Raw genomic sequence first — 17,574 nt, 5'->3', positions numbered from 1 at the left:
GTAGAATTAATCTTACTGGTTTTTTTTAACTTTTTAATATGACTATATTTTTTTTAATGAAAGATTTAAAACCACACATGTGGTTTGCATTATATGTCTGTGGGACGATGTGGCACTAGAACATCTCCCTTTGAGCTTTGCCGGCCATTTCTACCCACACTCATCCCCTAGCAGTACCTCCTGCTGGGCACTGGGACTTAACTTTCTTGGGGAGCATGCCTCCTGAGGCCCCCAAAGGCTCATCCTAGGCTCCAGGTCTGTGCCAATTAGCAAAGAAAATGACTCCTGGTGACCAGCCAAGCTGGATGGGAGGTGTCACTTGGTTCACCAGGGCCTAATGCCCACCAGATAACCCTGCTAGGGCCTGCTGGCCAGACAGGGCCCGTCCAGTCTCACAGGCATTTGACTCAACTACGGGCATCTTCTCTAGGCCTACTTGTTGCTGGAGAGGTAACAGTTCAGGTACGAGGGTCCCTTCCAGAGTAGGGGCAAGGGTCCTGGGGTACATCTGTGCCTCCCTCTTCCGCTCCCTAAGCATAGGCCTGTTTGAGAGATCAGCTCCTGCCCCTGTCCGTGCCCTTCACAGCCTTGAGGGAGCCAAGGTTCCAGCTTGCCATAGCTCACTTGGATGGGGGTCTCTCTGCCAAGCATGTCAACACCAGGCTTAGAACCCTGGCATCCCAGTTGTCCGTCCCAGAGCAGGAAGCAGAAGCCACATGTGATGAACGAAATAAAAGGAAAAGGGGAAGCAGGGGGAGAGTAGGGGGCTGTTTTGCAGCCCCTGCTGTGTCACTGGGCAGTCAGGTGCCCCTGCACACTTCCTTCACCTCTGCAGCTTTGGCTGTAAAACGAGGAGTATTGGCATGTCGACGGAGCAGAATTTGGAAAATTCACAGGCTTTTAGGACCAACAAATTTGGGTTCAAATTCCTGCCTTGTCACTGACTAATGTGTGTGATCTTGGGCAAGTTAATTAACCTGTCTGAGCCTCTGTCTCCTCATCTGTACAGCTGGCACAATAACCTGTAACTCACAGGTGTCCCTAGGATTAAATAACAAAGGGTCAGCATCCAATAAGTAGCTGCCCTAAGAGTCCTGGGAACTAAAGAACAGCAGATCAGGGCTGGCCTATGTCCTGGGCTCTCACTTGGCCTGGGAAGGGCACCCTCCAGGGTTCTCCAACATCACAATGATGATGGCTCACACTCCCAGGGTGGCTCTCCATTTCACAGCCAACCCTCCAAGCACACCCCAAAGCACAGCCTGAGGCCCCACATAAGAGAGGTAGGGTCTTCTCTCCCCCACAGGATCCATTTGCCCTCTTCATGTTGCTTTCCATGGGCTCCCAAGTCTCCTGCCTGTATCCCCTCATCACAGACCCACAGACTGAGGGCTCAGTCTCCTGCTCACAAATACATGCTCATGCCGCAAATGTGGATGACCACAAAATGCTTGAATATATGTGCACCTTTACATGTATGCACATCAGCATTCACAGGTTTTCTCATGACACAGCACTTTAGGTGGGTTATACACACATGTGTGCAAACACACACACAAAGCCATGCTGTGCCCTTAGCAGACCTGGCACCAGCAAGGTTGCAGGCTACACTGGGCCCTTGGAGAGTTGACCGGGTATGCTGGTCCCAGTTTTATCTGAAGAGCTGCCCCCAGGTGTGCTGGTCCTCGCAGGGCCTGGGAAAGGGGCTGTGTGCTCCTGGCAGGGTGTTGTAGGTGTGGAAGGGACAGGCTGGGAGAGAGCTGATGGTCTGAGGAAACACAGAGAGAGGGCTTACAGGTCTTTGCTCCAAGACAGGGCAGGAAAAGTAAAGTGTCAAGACTGGAAGGCTTGCAAATCACGCCAAGATAAAACAGACTGTCTTATTCTTTCCATAGCCTCTGAACTGGGTCTCTAGAGTCAGGTGGTTGGAAGAAAAGTCTCTGGGATCAGACAGACCTATGAATGCTCCCTCTGCCCATTAACACAATCTTGGGCAAATGACTTAACTTCTCTGAGCCCCAATTTCCTCCTCAGTGAAATAGGAATAAGAAAACCTAATATGTAGCAAATGAGTCTTCCTAACATCCCAGAGCCTATCAGATGCACCTGTTTCACATTCTCATAGTGTTTGTACATTCTTGCACACATTTACATGCATAATTTATTCTGACTCACCCATTAGCCTGAGCTCCCACCCCACTCCACCCACGGCACTGTGGAAGTAGATCTGTTTTGCTCATCATTATAACCCCAGAGTCTAGCACAGTTCCTGGAGCATAGTAGGTGCTCATGGACCAAGAGAGTAGCATATAATTCAGCAGCATAGCACAAGACAGACCTGGGTGCAGTCAGTGATGGCTGCTATTATTGCCATTATTACAAAGGTGCTGCTCTCTGAGAATTATTTCCACACCCTTACCTCCCACAATCAGTTCTCCTCGACTGCCTCTTCCTTGCATCTAAGCTCTTCCTATGGGTGACCCAAATCCCCCCAGTAGCAAAGCTAGCCCACTTCCTTTCATTTTTGCCCTGGGACAGATGAGGAGCAGTTTTTACACTTTGGGGGCTTAAAGACCCCCATTGAGGTCCTCCCTAAGTCTCTTTCTTTCCAGAGATTAAAAACTTCTCAAACTATTTTATTCCTTCCTTACAAAACATGTCCCATGCTTCTTCAGTTACCCTGTGGTTTCTCCAGAGGTTTTAAGATCAGTAGCCATAAGCTCCCCTCTCCCCAGGTGTCCAGAAACCAAAGGGCCTTCAGCCCACAGGAGATGTGTTATTGGGCTCCCCTAGTTCCCAACCTAGTCTGATGCTCCTGGTTCTGTCCAGGGGCCACAAGCCCACAGGACACCCCAGCCCACCTGCAGCTTATTGGAAGTGCTCCTATGCCCCCACCTGCTCAGTCTGGTCCCCACTCTTAAGGCAGAGTGGCTAGAGTTGTATGAGACCAAATCAGACAATCTTAGAGCCAAAACAGACCAACCTCACTCCTTTTATAAACTGAGAAACTGAGACCCACAGATATCAAGTTCATGGGACTAGTTTTGGCAGTGCTGCTTCAGGAGTGGAGAGATGGAGGCCTCAACCAGTTGGGAACAGAACAGCCTGGAGGCCCTCCCGCCAGCTCTGCCCTCCCTTACTGCTTGAACCCATCTCACAGACCCTCTATCTCTCTGCTTTCTTCTTGGCCTTATCTCACCTGGACCTCAGTAAGAGGTGAAGGCCCCTAAGGGGAAGGGCTCTGACCATCTTCATCCTTGATTTGATGTCTGGTTGCGTCCACAGGGTCCTGAGTCTTTGAGGCCCTGGGATGCCCTAAATCCAGTGCCTAAGACAATGTAGAGAGAGGAGGCTGCCCTCCATAGAGGGCCAGTGATGCTGACTCTTACATGACAAAGACTGTGGTGCTGGCCCTCTCCCTTTCCACCTCCCCCAACCAACCCTCTCCCAGGCCCTCTGACCCCATGCACCCACCCATCCACAGGAGCACATCCACTGTGCCTGTTTCTACCCAAAACAAATCATCAGCTCCTTCCTCTCCTAATCAGTCATTAGACATGTTGGTTGGAAATAGAGTTTCACCTTCAGCACTGCCCCCCCTCAAAAAAACATCTAGATCCAGATAAAGATAAATTTCAGTCACTGAAGCATAACAAGTGACTCAGACTCAAGGGGATGGGCAGACACTCCAATCACCCAGGAAATTCCAAGGATTTAGTTACCTCCCAGGAACTGGACAGAGGCCGGTAAAGTTAATTCTGCTCTATACAGGGCACTCCCAGCCTTTGGACATGATTCTTATATATGCCTAAGATTTGGAGGAGCCAGTGTAGGGGAGGGACAGGAGACTTAACTCAATTTCCCAATACGTTTGGCCATTAATATCAGCCAATAGAATCTTCATAACAATGCTGGTGTTCTACCGTATTGCAGTATGGTGGGTGTCACCTAAAAAATAAGAGTCTAGATATGAACACATTACTAGAGTTTCATTCAGTCATTAATAACTAGTCCAGTCTATCATCATATCATATGACCCAAATGTCTCCCATAACAAGGCCACTCAGGTTTGCAGGCTTCCATTCAGCCTCATCAGACTCCACAAAAAGGAGTGGTCTCCACAAGTACATGGCTTCACCTTTTCAGGCACCTGGAATAACTGACCTAAGAGACAGTACCGCCTCTTGCTCTAGCATTCTCAATATATTAATGTAATATTAGATTTCCCTCATTATATAACCTATTTATTTCTTTACCCCCATCTACTTCTTCTCTCCACTTACAGCCAAAGGTTTCCACCTTGGTGAGGGACATTGGGTTCGGCCACTGTGCTGGTCTAGATTACTGGCAGCAATACTGGTCTAGGAAGTGGTCTTCCTCAGTCCACCAGTCACAGGCTCTGGGGTCCCGAGACCACCCTCTCTTCTGACCAGCTGGTTTCAAACTAAGGGGTTCCCACTACCCTCTCAGGTCTGATAATTTGCTAGAACAACTCACTGAACTCAGGAGTTCTACTTACAGTTACAGTTTTATTGTAGGAAAAGAATACAAATGAGAGCCGACCAAAGGCAGAGACATATAGGGCAAGCTCTGTAAGGGCTCTAAACCCAAAGCAGCTGTGTCCCTGGTGGGGAAGAGGTACTACTTTTAACCCAGGTTTTCATAGGCAGTGATGTCCACTGCTCCTTCTGGACTAGTATATCAGCACCTGGGGCATGGCAGGCCTCTGTACTGCTTAGCTTGACCATCCATGGTCTCCCATGTCATTGTTGGTATGTCTCTGACCACCACTGCTGGGCTATACTTGTGAACAGATCTCTGCCCAGCCTGGTTATCTTCCATTACTAGGCCATAAAGCACAACCTCCTCATGGTCACTCCTCCAGGCTCTGGTAAAGTCCCTGGGACATTGGGCAGAGACAGGAGTGGGTGGCCAGTTGGAGGTCAGTGTGAGAGCACACACCCTTGCTGTTCTCAGGAGCAGCCTCACTCTGTTGAAGCCTCCTTGTCCTTGGGCTCCAGGACCTCAGCATCTTCTTTCCATGTGTTCCATCCTCTAAGATTCTGCCTCAGCCCCTGAAAAGTAGAGATCCCTTTTTCCTCCCTCACCCCTCAATGCTCACTGTCTGGACATGCCTGGACAGTCTGAACCCCAAGACTGCACAGTGTGGTCTTTCCTTCCTCTGGGTCACTCAGCCAGGACTGTGTTCTGGAGACTTAGCCTTGCACACGCACAGATTCCTCCTATGTTGGCTCACAATTTGCTGAGATGCCTGATGAATGCTCTCTTAACCCTTGAAGTTATATTTTCCATAAGATGCCCCAAAATATCCTTGCTCAATACAAACGGAAAAATGTGAAGCCAACATCATATTATTCTTGGTTATTTTCAGTTGTGCTTTGATGGAAAAATAAGTTATTTCTTACATTAGACCTTAACCTACAGCTATTCTGATTACATTTCTGAGAAATGGAGTTTTTAGGGACTCATCTCATGTTTCCTTTTCTTTATCCTTGGATTAATATAATTACTATATACATTTTATGCTTGCAAACTATTTATAAGAACTGAAACTTTCTCTAGGAAAAAAACACAAAGGTCTTTATGATTTGGCCTGTGCATACTCTTACAGCCCCATCTTTATTCACACCCCCGCCTATCCATCCCTCTACTTTCCCCAAGTTCCTTAATGGGCAGCCTCAGTAGTGCTTCAGAACACAGCGCTGGATAGGATGGACTCTGGTTTAAATCCTGATTCTGCCTTTAGTTGGCCATAGAATTTTTGGCAAGTTTCCAAACTGTTGTTTCCTCATCTGAAAAAAGTGCAGATAACAGTACCTATCTCACCATAATGAGATACCTCTTCACACACATTAGGATGGCTGTTATTTAAAAAAAGTAAAGAAAAGAAAAGAACAGATGTTTGCGAGGATGTGGAGAAATAGAAACTTTTGTGTGTTGCTGGTATGAATGTACATGGCAAGCTACTGTAAACAACAATATAGCGGTTCCTCAAAGAATTAAAAAGTTGTGCTCAGATTTTCCTAAGTAATATCAGAATTATTATATGATCCAATAATGTCACTTCTGGATATAAACAAAAAAAGAACTGAAAGTAGAGACTTGAAAGGATATTTGTACATTCATGTTTAGAGAAGCATTACTCATGATAGCCAAAAGGTAGAAGCAACCAAATGATCATCAATGGATGGATTAGTGCAGTGGTCCCCAACCCTTTAGGCACCAGGGACAGGTCTAATGGAAGACAATTTTTTCATGGGCCAGGGACAGGTGGGGGTGGGTGGTTTCAGGATGATTCAAACACAAGTTGCCTTAAAAAAAAAATGAAATTATAACATATGCTAGAACATAGATGAACCTTGAAGATATTATGCAAAGTTAAAGAAGCCAGTCACAAAAGGGCAACTATTATGTGATTCCAAGTAAATAAGGCACCTAGAGTAGTAAAATTCATAAAGACCAAAAGTAGAAAAGTTGTTGTCAGGGCTGGGGGAAGCGAGAAATGCAGAGTTATTGTTTAATGGGAACATTGTTTCAGTTGGGGAGATGAAAAAGTTCTGGAGGTAGATGGTAGAACTATTTGTACAACAATGGCAATATACTTAATGCCACTGAACCATACACTTAAAAGTGATTAAAATTGTAAATGTTATGCTATGCATATTTTAGCACACTAAAAATTGTAAATAACTTGTCTGAGAAGGTAAAGTACCTGTCTTAGAAGGTCACAGTGAAGGCACAAATGTACAGAATACATTTAGCATGATTCCAGAATATAGCAGGTGTTCACAAAATGTGAACTCTTCTTTCTGGAAAGCCCTTGCTCTACTACCAGACTAGCTTTCATTCATTCACAACTCAAACATACATGACTCTAAGAGCTTGTTCCAACTCTTTTTACTCACATCACCATTTTGTGCTAAGCATCCACCGCTGTTCTCTCACCCACATGCTTCTACTATGGTACTGGCTTCTCTGTAGTTCATCCTTGCTTTTCTTCTCTGCCTTTCCCACTAGACTGAGAACTACTGAGAACACAGGGTGTGTCTGTTCCTTTCTTGTCCTAGGACCCAGTAGAGTATACCCTATACATGTTTAGAATGTTAATCCCACAAATATGGGAGGATCAATAATTTTAAAGGGGAAAATTTATTAAAATACAGGCTTCACTTACATATAAGGACCTCCTTTTTAAATGTCAAACAGCTACATAAACCAATATGTAAACTATTACCTGAATTTGTAATATTTGAGGATAAAAATCATGATCTGATGGTAGTAGAAATACAGGACTTTTAAAAAATGCACTAAGTCAAACAAAGTTTGATGCGCATACAGTTCTGTAGGTCAGTGGCTATAATTCCCAGCCCACTGGGGACCCAGGACCCTCATGTTGGCAACCATGCCTCTGTACAATAGGGCATTTGCAGAGTAGGCTAATAACTAAAGATTAGTTTGTAGAAAAATGATAAAGCATTTATGGTTTGTTTGTTCTGCTTGATAGCATAGAAAAGGAAACTTGTGACTGTTCTGGGGTTTGGTGGAAGGAAGAACTGTTGGAAACAGGCAATCCCAGAGCTGAAGACCAGGCACTAGAAGGCTTGCCAGTCAAGTTGAGGTTTTCTGAGAGGAAGAAGGCAAAGCTCTGTAGACATCTGTGAGCTTGTGATGTCTGGGCTGAAGAACACGTCAAGGATATAAGTGTCCACATGGGAAAGAAGGTGGTCCATTGTGAGATGGTCAGTGCCAGCAAAGAAACTCTACCTGGGACTATGTGTCTGTGTTTGTTAGTTTCCTGGGGCTGCTGTAACAAAGTATCAGAAATGGAGTGGATTAAACAACAGAGATGTATTGCCTCAAAGTCTGAAGGCCAGAAGTATGAGTCCAGGGTGGTGTCAGGGTTGGTTCCTTCTGAGGGCTCTGAGGCAAAGAACCTGTTCCATGCCTTTCCCTTAGCTTCTGATGGTTACTGTTGGAACACTGTTAACCTTCAGTGTTCCTTGCCTTCTAAAAGCATCACCAGTCTCCACATGGCATTCTCCCTGTGCGTGTGCAGCTCCTGTCATTTATGGCTGATATGGTTTCTCCATGTCCCCACCCAAATCTCATCTTGAATTGTAGTTCCCATAATCTCCATGTATCGTGGGAGGGACCAGCTGAAGTTAATTGAATCATGGGGGCAGTTTCCCCCACCCTGTTTTTATGATAGTCACTTAGTTCTCACAAGATCTGATGGTTTTATAAGGGGCTTCCCCCTTTGCCAGACACTCATTCTCTCCCCTTCTACACTGTGAAGAGGTGCCTTCTGCCATGATTGTAAGTTTCCTGAGGCCTCCTCAGTCATGCAGAACTGTAAGCCAATTAAGCCTCCTTCCTTTACAAATTACCCAGTCTCAGGTATTTCTTCACAGCAGCATGAGAACAGACTAATACAGTAAATTGCTACTGGGTAGTGGGGTACTGCTGTAAAGATACCTGAAAATATGGAAGCAACTTTAGAACTGGGTAACAGGCAGAAGTTGGAACAGTTTGGAGGGCTCAGAAGAAGACAGAAAGATGTGGGAAAGTTTGGAACTTCCTAGAGACTTGTTGAATGCCTTTGACCAAAATGTTGACAGTGATATGGACAATGAAGTCCAGGCTGAGGCAGTCTCAGATGGAGATGAGGAACTTGTTGGGAACTGGATTAAAGGTCACTCTTGCTATGCAAAGAGACTGGTGGCATTTTGCCCCTTCCCCAGAGATCTGCAGGACTTTGAACTTGAGATAGATGATTTAGGGCATCTGGTGAAAGAAATTTCTAAGCAGCAAAGCATTCGAGAGGAAGCAAGGCATAAAAATTTGGAAAATTTGCAGCCTGACAATGTGATAGAAGAGAAAAACACATTTTCTGGGGAGAAATGCAAGCTGGCTGCAGAAATTTGTGTAAGTGATGAGGAACCAGATGTTAATCACTAAGACAATGGGGAAAATGTCTCCAAGGCATTTCAGAGACTTTCATGACAGCCTCCCCCATTACAGGCCCCAAGGCCTAGGAAGGAAAAATGGTTTCCTGGGCTGAGTCCAGGACCCCCTGCTGTGTGCAGTGTTGGGACTTGGTGCCCTGCATCCCAGCCACTCCAGCCATGGCTAAAAAAGGGCCAACGTACAGCTCAAGCCATTGCTTCAGAGGGTGCAAGCCCCAAGCCTTGGCAGCTTCAATGTGGTGTTGGGCCTGCAGGTGTGCAGAAATCAAGAATTGAGGTTTGGGAACCTCCACCTAGATTTCAGAGGAGGTATGGAGAGGCCTAGATGTCCAGGCAGAAGTTTGCTGCATGGGTGGAGTCCTCATGGAGAGCTTCTGCTAGGGCAGTGTGGAAGGGAAATGTGGAGTTGGAGCCCCCATACAAAGTCCCCACTGGGGCACTGCCTAGTGGAGCTGTGAGAAGAGGGCCACCATCCTCCAGACCCCAGAATTGTAGATCCACTGACAGCTTGTATCATGTGCCTAGAAAAGCCGCAGACATTCAATGCCAGCCTGTGAAAGCAGCCAGGCAGGGGACTGTACCCTGCAAAGCCACAGTGGCAGAGCTGCCTAAGGTTGTGGGAGCCCACCTCTTGCATCAGTGTGCCCTGGATGTGAGACATGGAATCAGAAGAGATCATTTTGGAACTTTAAGATTTAATGACTGCCCTATTGGATTTCAGACTTGCATGGGGCCTGTAGTCCCTTTGTTTTGACCAATTTCTCCCCTTTGGAATGGGCATATTTACCCAATGCCTGTACCCCCATTGTATCTAGGAAGTAACTAACTTTTTTATTTTACAGGCTCGTAGGTTGAAGGGACTTGCCTTGTCTCAGATGAGACTTTGAAGTTGGACTTTTCAGTTAATGCTGGAATGAGTTAAGACTATGGGGGACTGTTAGAGGGGCATGATTATGTTTTGAGTTGTGATGACATGAGATTTAGGAGGGGCCAGGGGCGGAATGATATGGTTTGGATGTTTCCCCACCCAAATCATCTTGTAGTTTCCATAATCATCACATGTTGTGGGAGGCATCAGGTGGAGATAATTGAATCATGGCGGCAGTTTCCCTCATCCTACTCTTGTGGTAGTTAGTTTTCATGAGATCTGATTGTTTTATAAGGTGTTTCCCCCTTCACTGGACACACATTCTCTTCCCTGCCACCCTGTGGAAAGGTACCTTCCACCATGATTGTAAGTTTTCTGAGGCCTCCTCAGCCATATGGAACTGTGAGTCAATTAAACCTCTTTCCTTATAAGTTACCCAGTCTCAGGTATTTCTTCATAGCAACATGAGAATGTACTAAAATAATAGCATACCTTGTAACTTCATTTTCCCAAGAGTAACCTGGTGAAACTTTAAAGCCTATAGAAAATAAATACAAATAAATGCCATGTAGAGTAGAATCAGGCTTTGCCATTAATACAAATAAACCCGAGCAGTAGCATTTGAGTGGCAGAGAGGAGCGTACATTCCATAATCAAGACCAGGGCTCAGCAAAGTTTTCTCATAAAGGGCCAGATAGTAAATATTTTAGGCTTTGTGAGATATGGTCTCTGTTATAATTAGCACAACTCTGCCACTGCTGCATGAAAACAATTATAAACAATTACTAAACAAATGAGCATCACTGTTCCAATAAAACTTTATTAGCAAAATCAGGCTGTGGGCCAGGTTTGGCCCACTTACCTTATTGGCGAAGAGTATTCTTCACTCTACTAAATTCTTTCCCTTTTCTTTTGCTCTTCTTATTTCCTTGGTGTCATTCCTCACATCAATTCTATCTCCTCTTGTATCTTTACCTCTAATCTAACCCTTGTGGCTTTTCTTCCCCTTCGTACAACTTACCATGAAGGATCTTCAGCCCCCACAGCAACCTCTCCTCATTGCAGTCTTCCACTTTTTTCCATTCCTCCCCAACTATGCAGCTTCTTCCTCAAGGCACCCTTTCTTCTCCATCCCAATTCTAACTCTGACACTGATTCAAGCTCCCCACCCCATCCCATATCCACAAAGAAGACAGCATCAGCATTTGTGCGAGGCAATTCAATCCTGAGCTTGAGCCACACAGTGTATATATAACCATATGTAGGCAATGGAAAATACTTGCAGATCATTCATCTCAATTTATGAACCTCTTTGGCAGCCTTTGTTCTACTCTCACATGTGGCTCTGCCAAGTTTATAAATACTTCCTCTGAATGACAATAAATTTGGTCTCCCCTAATCATTCACTCCACAGATAAAATCTCATTGAGATTGCAATAGCACTGACATGTAAAGTTAACTGTTTTCTTGCTTGGTCTTAGCATTCTAACCAAATGGATTTTGAGGGCCTCCTCTTCATGGGTCACAGCTGCTTGACTCAAGGATTTTTGCCTATGCATGTCCTGACAGTCAGATACTAACTCACTTGGATGCCTGCCTCTCACACTGCTCTACTTTATGAAGTGAAGACCATTAATAAAATCCAGTTTACAGAAAGGCCTAGAGAAGGTTATTTCTCTGAACACTTCGCTGTACCTACTCCCATAACAGATGAACTTACCAGATGTAACAGAAGCGGTTCTTCTTGTTCTCGTGGAAGATGAGGTTGTCCTTTGTTTTGATGAGTCCTGAAGGACTTAAAGGTAAGAAAACATATTCATAATATATTATCCTTTTCTGCTTTTTCCCTTAATTCTTGCCAGTTGCCAAACGCAGTGCCAGGTACATTAAGACTTTTTTTAAAAAAAGGCATCTTCTTGTTATCGCTACTATCAGCTTCACAACACTCTTTCCTCTTTTCTGTATCTACTCAACTACAGAAAGCTCACTTGACAGCTTTGTAATTTTTTTAAAGTGGTTAATCCAGACTACAATTATCTCAATTTTATTTTGTTGCCTGAATTGATAATTGATGGATTAATCCTTTTTTTTTCAATGCAGTGAAAATTACTACATCATTAAATTGCTGGAAATATGCTGTGGGAGGGGAAGGGAATCATCTTTGAATTCTATTTTATTTCTATATTTATTTTCAAATATATGTATAGAGAGAAGAGTCAGGGAGGCACAAGGGAAAATAAGCAGGAATAAAGGCCACAGGGTCATGAGGAAAGACACAGGTGCCCAGGTGGTGCAGGGAACCTGTTTTTGTTCCTTTTTGTTTTCCTTCTCCTCTGTCATTCCTCTGCTTCTGTGTCCTCCTTATCTCTCCCACTCTTCTTTTCAGTTTCTCTCCATTTAAAATAAATTATAACATAGAATCAAAATGTCATGTTTTATTTTTCAAAAACTATTATTACCAGCTAAATAACATTGACTGGTAATTTTTATTTTGAGTATTGTACAATTTAGTTACTGATAACTAATTATTTGAGAACAGGATTTATTTTTTGGATTCTTAGCCTGTTGCTTCCACATGCTCTGAGAGGTGTAACTTTACATGGAAAATAAAATATCTTCATGGTCAGAACAGAAGACAGTCATGATGATTTTAGTTATTTTGGTTCTTCCTTTTTTCCCTTCTCCCTTCCCTCCCTGTCTCTGGTTACTCACACCCAGCTGTGTCACTACAATGACCAGTGAGCCAAACACTCACCTTGGGTTCCTCCTGGGGGAGTAATAACCCACAGCAGCCTGTCTCCCTTCAGGAAAGCCACCTGTGACTTTCACTGCCACAGGGCTCAAGCAAGGCTCTGTACACAACGTGGTCTTCACACAATGAATCAAGACTGTTGATTGACTGAGGGGTCAGAAGGTCAACAGGCTGGTCGTTGACTAGAGCCCAGTAAAGATGACGGCAACCGGGCTCCAAGACACACAGGGATGGCCATGGAGAGTTAGGCACCAGATTTCCCACTCTCAGGCTCATGGACTTTGCAAGTCCCACTTATCGAGATTCAAACCTTGGCTCCAGCTGTTGAATTTAAGATTCAGAGAGCTGGGGCTTCTCACACTATATATCTGGGTCTCATTATTTTCATCTTTGAAGTAGATAAGGCTGCCTATCCCACAGGTTTCTCGTGAGCATGCAGGAGGTAAGATACAAGGAGCACCTAGCATAGCACGCAGTAGATGAAAAAGAGCATGGAGAATGGAGGGGAAGAAAAAGGACACAGGACAGCAGCCAGGAGTATGCACAAGTTGATTTGGGGCTGTGTGAGGAACTGATGCAAACAAGCCCTGATACATAAAGGCACCACAGGGAAAGTTTGGATTCTGTGCTAAGTGAGGTTATTTCCTGAACTTGCTAACTACACAGCACCATCTAGGGGCAGAGCATGCTTCGAACAAATGGTGGTCTTGGCAAGGTCCTCTGACCCAGCGGAATTCCCAGTCCCCTTTTCCCCCTTCCCCTCAGCCCTCTTCTTGCCTCTGCTCCCTTCTCTTCCATGGCATGTCCTTTCTCACTCAACACTTATTCCCTTTTCTTCCTCTATCTACTCTTCCTGGTGCAGTATTTTTTTTGCAATGGGGTCCTTAGAGTTTTGGACAAAATAATCTGTGAGAAGTCAAATAATTACTATACTCAAGCATCACTAGCCCTTCCTCCTGTGCTCCATGTCACTGATGTCCTTTGGATGGCACGAGAAATTTGACTTGCTGAGACTGTGCTGTCTCTGGTCTTGGATGAGGGTCATCATGGTGCTACGGATGCAGGGCTGGGTGTTACCACTGCAGGTGGTGAGAAGATGGCAGTGAAGGAGGACACTCTGGTTTCAGCTCACATCCTAGGGGTCCACCTTCTGTGATGTGAATTCTACTGTGAATCTTTTCTTGTTCTTCAACTGGAGTAAGGATTCTACCCAAAGAACTCACAAGCTAAAGCCAGCAGCAGAGTTTTCACTTAAAATGTTTCTTTAAAAAAAAACCAAACCCTCAAAGAGGGAAAGACTATTTTGGCCAAGTCTGCATCTTATGAGACTGAGACTTGCCAATTCTTATTCCCCATTTTAGAAACTGTGATTTTAAAACAATGTGGAATTATTTCTTTCAAAATACATTTACAAAGAGATTTTGGATTCAGTTCAACATTCTTTCCACACCTCCTTAAATCTCTCTCATTCTTCTTAAGAACGAAGATTTGCTTTCAAATCCCAACAAGTTGTGCTTGAAATAGCATCAAGTCTGTTTGCTATAAAGTGTTTTTGAAAATTCAGTAGGAACATTGTAATACAGTAATGAATTTCCTGAAACATTATTAGAATGCATCACTTCCATACAGTTTGCATGTTCCCTGCAAATTATTAAATGCCAGTTTAAGTGCCACTTTATTGTGTTTCTGTTTGTCTTTTCCCCAATCGAATGTTACTAAGTACATACTTTTGCTCTGAAGGTGGCCATTAGTAAACTAAAATTTGTTTGGATTTTACAAATTGTCTAGTTTACATCAGGGAGTAAGACTTAGCAAATATTTTAAAACTTCAACAATTCTGATCAAGGCAAAAATGTATGTGGAAATAATTACCTGTGTCAACTGAAAACTAAATAGAAACACAATGTATACATTTTCTTATTTTTCCTTTGCTAATGATCATCTGTTGTACGTATAATGAAACTACTCACCAGGACAATTTCTCTGTCTAGAGCACCCTCTCTCTCCAATGTCTGCCTGGAAAGGGCCTCATCATTCTTTACATTTAAGCCAAATGCCATCTACCCAATAAAGCTAACTACCTAGAGTACTTAGGCGCTGCTTCTCAGTGTGTCCAGAGAGCTTTGTATATGCCTTGATTAAAACAATGACTTTGCTATATTATAATTTTTGGTAGTAATGCTAATCTCATTTCCATTTTAAATTCCTTTGTTCCTGGTATAGTAATAGCTACCAATCTGCACAAAATACTTTTTTTTTTTTTTTGAGACAGGATCTTGCTCTGTCACCCAAGCTGGAGTGCAGTTGCATGATCATAGCTCACTGCAACCTCAACTCTTGGGTTGAAGTGATCTTCCCACCTCAGACTCCCAAGTAGCTGGGATTACGGGTGTGTGCCATCACCATAACTAGCAATTTTTTTTTTTTTTGTAAAGATAGGTTCTTGCTATTGTCATGCACGTCCATGTGAAGAGACCACCAAACAGGCTTTGTGTGAGCAATAAAGCTTTTTAATCACCTGGGTGCAGGTGGGCTGAGTCCAAAAAGAGAGTCAGCAAGGGAGACAGGGGTGGGGCAGTTTTATAGGAATTGGATGGGTAGTGGAAAATTACAGTCAAAGGAGGTTTTTCTCTTGCAGGCAGGGGTGGGGGTCACAAGGTACTGGGTGCGGGAGCTTCTGAGACTTATTGTCCAGGAGAAGGAATTTCACAAATTTAATCGATCAGTTAAGGTGGGGCAGGAATGAATCACAATGGAGAAATGTCAGCAGTTAAGGCAGGGACTGATCATTTTCACTTCTTTTGTGATTCTTCAGTTGCTTCACACATCTGGATGTATATGTGCAGACTTGGGCTCAGAGGCCTGACATTTCTTTTTTTATTAATAAGAAAAAACAAGATAGTGGTGAAGTGTTGGGGCAGCAAAAGTTTTGGGAGTTGGTATGGAGAGATAATGGGTGATGTTTCTCAGGACTGCTTTGAGCAGGATTAGGGGTGGCTTGGGAAGCTAGAGTGGAAGAGATTAAGCTGAAGGAAGATTTTGTGATAAGGGGTGATACTGTGGGGTTGTTAGAAGGAGCATTTGTTATATAGAATGATTGGTGATGGCCTGGATGCAGTTTTGTATGAATTGAGAAACTACATGGAAGACACAAGGTTCAAATAAGAGAAGGAGAAAAACAGGTATTAAAGGACTAAGAATTGGGAGGACCCAGGACATCTAATTAAAGAGTGCCCAAGGGGGTTCAGTATGGTTATTTGCTTGGTTGGTGAGTTTTTGGGCTCTGTCCTTGAGTTTTTTTATGTTGTCATATACCAGGCCAGATTGATTTAATTAAAAACAACACTGTTAATTTAAAAATATACAGGATCCCCATTTTTCATCAGTGAGTAAGTCGAGGCCTCAGCAATTTTGGAGGAAAGAAATGCAAAGCCAGCAATTGTTTGTTAAAGAAGGATTAGAAATGGCTAGGAGAGAGTGAGTGAGATTGATAGTGTGGTGGAGATAGCTGGGGAGAGGTAGAGGGTATCATAAGAGCAGAAACAAGAACAAGAGTGAGTATGAAAGTAAAGAATAGGAGTCTATCAGGGTGAAAGTATTGGAGTGTACCTTGCCACTGAAGATCTTCTATCCACTTTAAGAAAGACTTAAGGGTGGTGGTTTGAGGTAAAACCAGGAGATACCAGTTATGATGATTTTGAGGAAAAGGGTAAACTGGCAGTGTAAACAAGGGCAGGGCATTTACGAGTAGTTGAGAATGGTGAATAGGCGTATGACTAGACAGAAGATAGTAGGGATGACAAGTTTTTGCAGTGCAGTCCAAGTAGTAGGGTGACTACGTAAAGCCCTGCTGCAAAAAGTAGGGCAAGGACGAATAGAACTAATAGGATGAAGGGATGTGTTAGGCTCATAAGGATTATTACTGCTCTTCAGAAATGCAAGTGAGTTTAAGGGAAGTAGGGGAGAGTACTTGCGAATTCCAGGAGGAAGAGGAGAGATCAGGCTGCCTGTCTGACGGACACAGATTTATTCTGGAACAGTGAACCCAATGGGGAGGGTCCTGCAGGCAGACAGCAGTTGGGGTACTATAGATGACTAACTAGGGTCTGGTCCATTGAGGTTGTAGAGTTTGAGGGGTCAGGTTCTTAATAAGAACTGATCATCTAGCTAGGGTGTCTTTATATGGCTGGGAATCTGGAGAAGGCAAGAGAAGATTAGCAGCCTGGAAAATTTCCTGTCTAGCCTGCTGGAGGACTAGAAGATAGTTGCCTAGAGGGCTGGTGTCTGGAATGAGGTTAGGGCTGAGGAAGAAAGTGAATTATGTCTGACAGAAGGGAAGAAATGACCACAGAGGCCTTCTCAGATCCTGTGGGAAAGGCCTCTACATATCCAGTGAAAGTGTCTTCCCAAACCAAGAGGTATTTCAGTTTCCTGACTTGGGGCATATAAGTAAAGTCAATTTGCCAGTCCTGGGCAGAGGCGAATTCCCGAGCTTGATGTGTAGGGAAGGGAGGGGGCCTGAATAATTCCTGAGGAGTAGTAGAATAGCAGATGGAACACTGAGAAGTGATTTCCTTAAGGATAGATTTCCACAATGGAAAGGAAATGAGAGGTTCTAAGAGGCAGGCTAGCAGCTTGTAATCTACATGGAAGAGGTTATGAAATGATGACAGAATAGAACAGGCCTGTGAGGCTGGAAGGAGATATTTTCCTTGGTCCAAGAACCATTTGCTTTGTGTGGGAAGAGATTGATAGGTGGAAGTTTCAGTGGGAGAGTAGGAGGGAGTGACCCATGAGAAGGAGAAAAACTGGCCATGGGGGCAGAAGTTGGAACGCTAGCTGCTTTTGTAGCTACATTATCAGCATAAGCACTGCCCTGAGCGATGGGATCTGATGCCTTTTGATGGCCCTTGCAGTGAATGACTCCAGCTTCTTTTGGAAGTAAGGAAGCCTTGAGAAGAGTTTTT

The sequence above is a fragment of the Trachypithecus francoisi genome, unplaced genomic scaffold (assembly GCF_009764315.1).
Source record: "Trachypithecus francoisi isolate TF-2019V2 unplaced genomic scaffold, Tfra_2.0 Lachesis_group5, whole genome shotgun sequence".
NCBI lineage: Eukaryota > Metazoa > Chordata > Mammalia > Primates > Cercopithecidae > Trachypithecus > Trachypithecus francoisi.
This window is presented reverse-complemented; position numbering follows the sequence as displayed.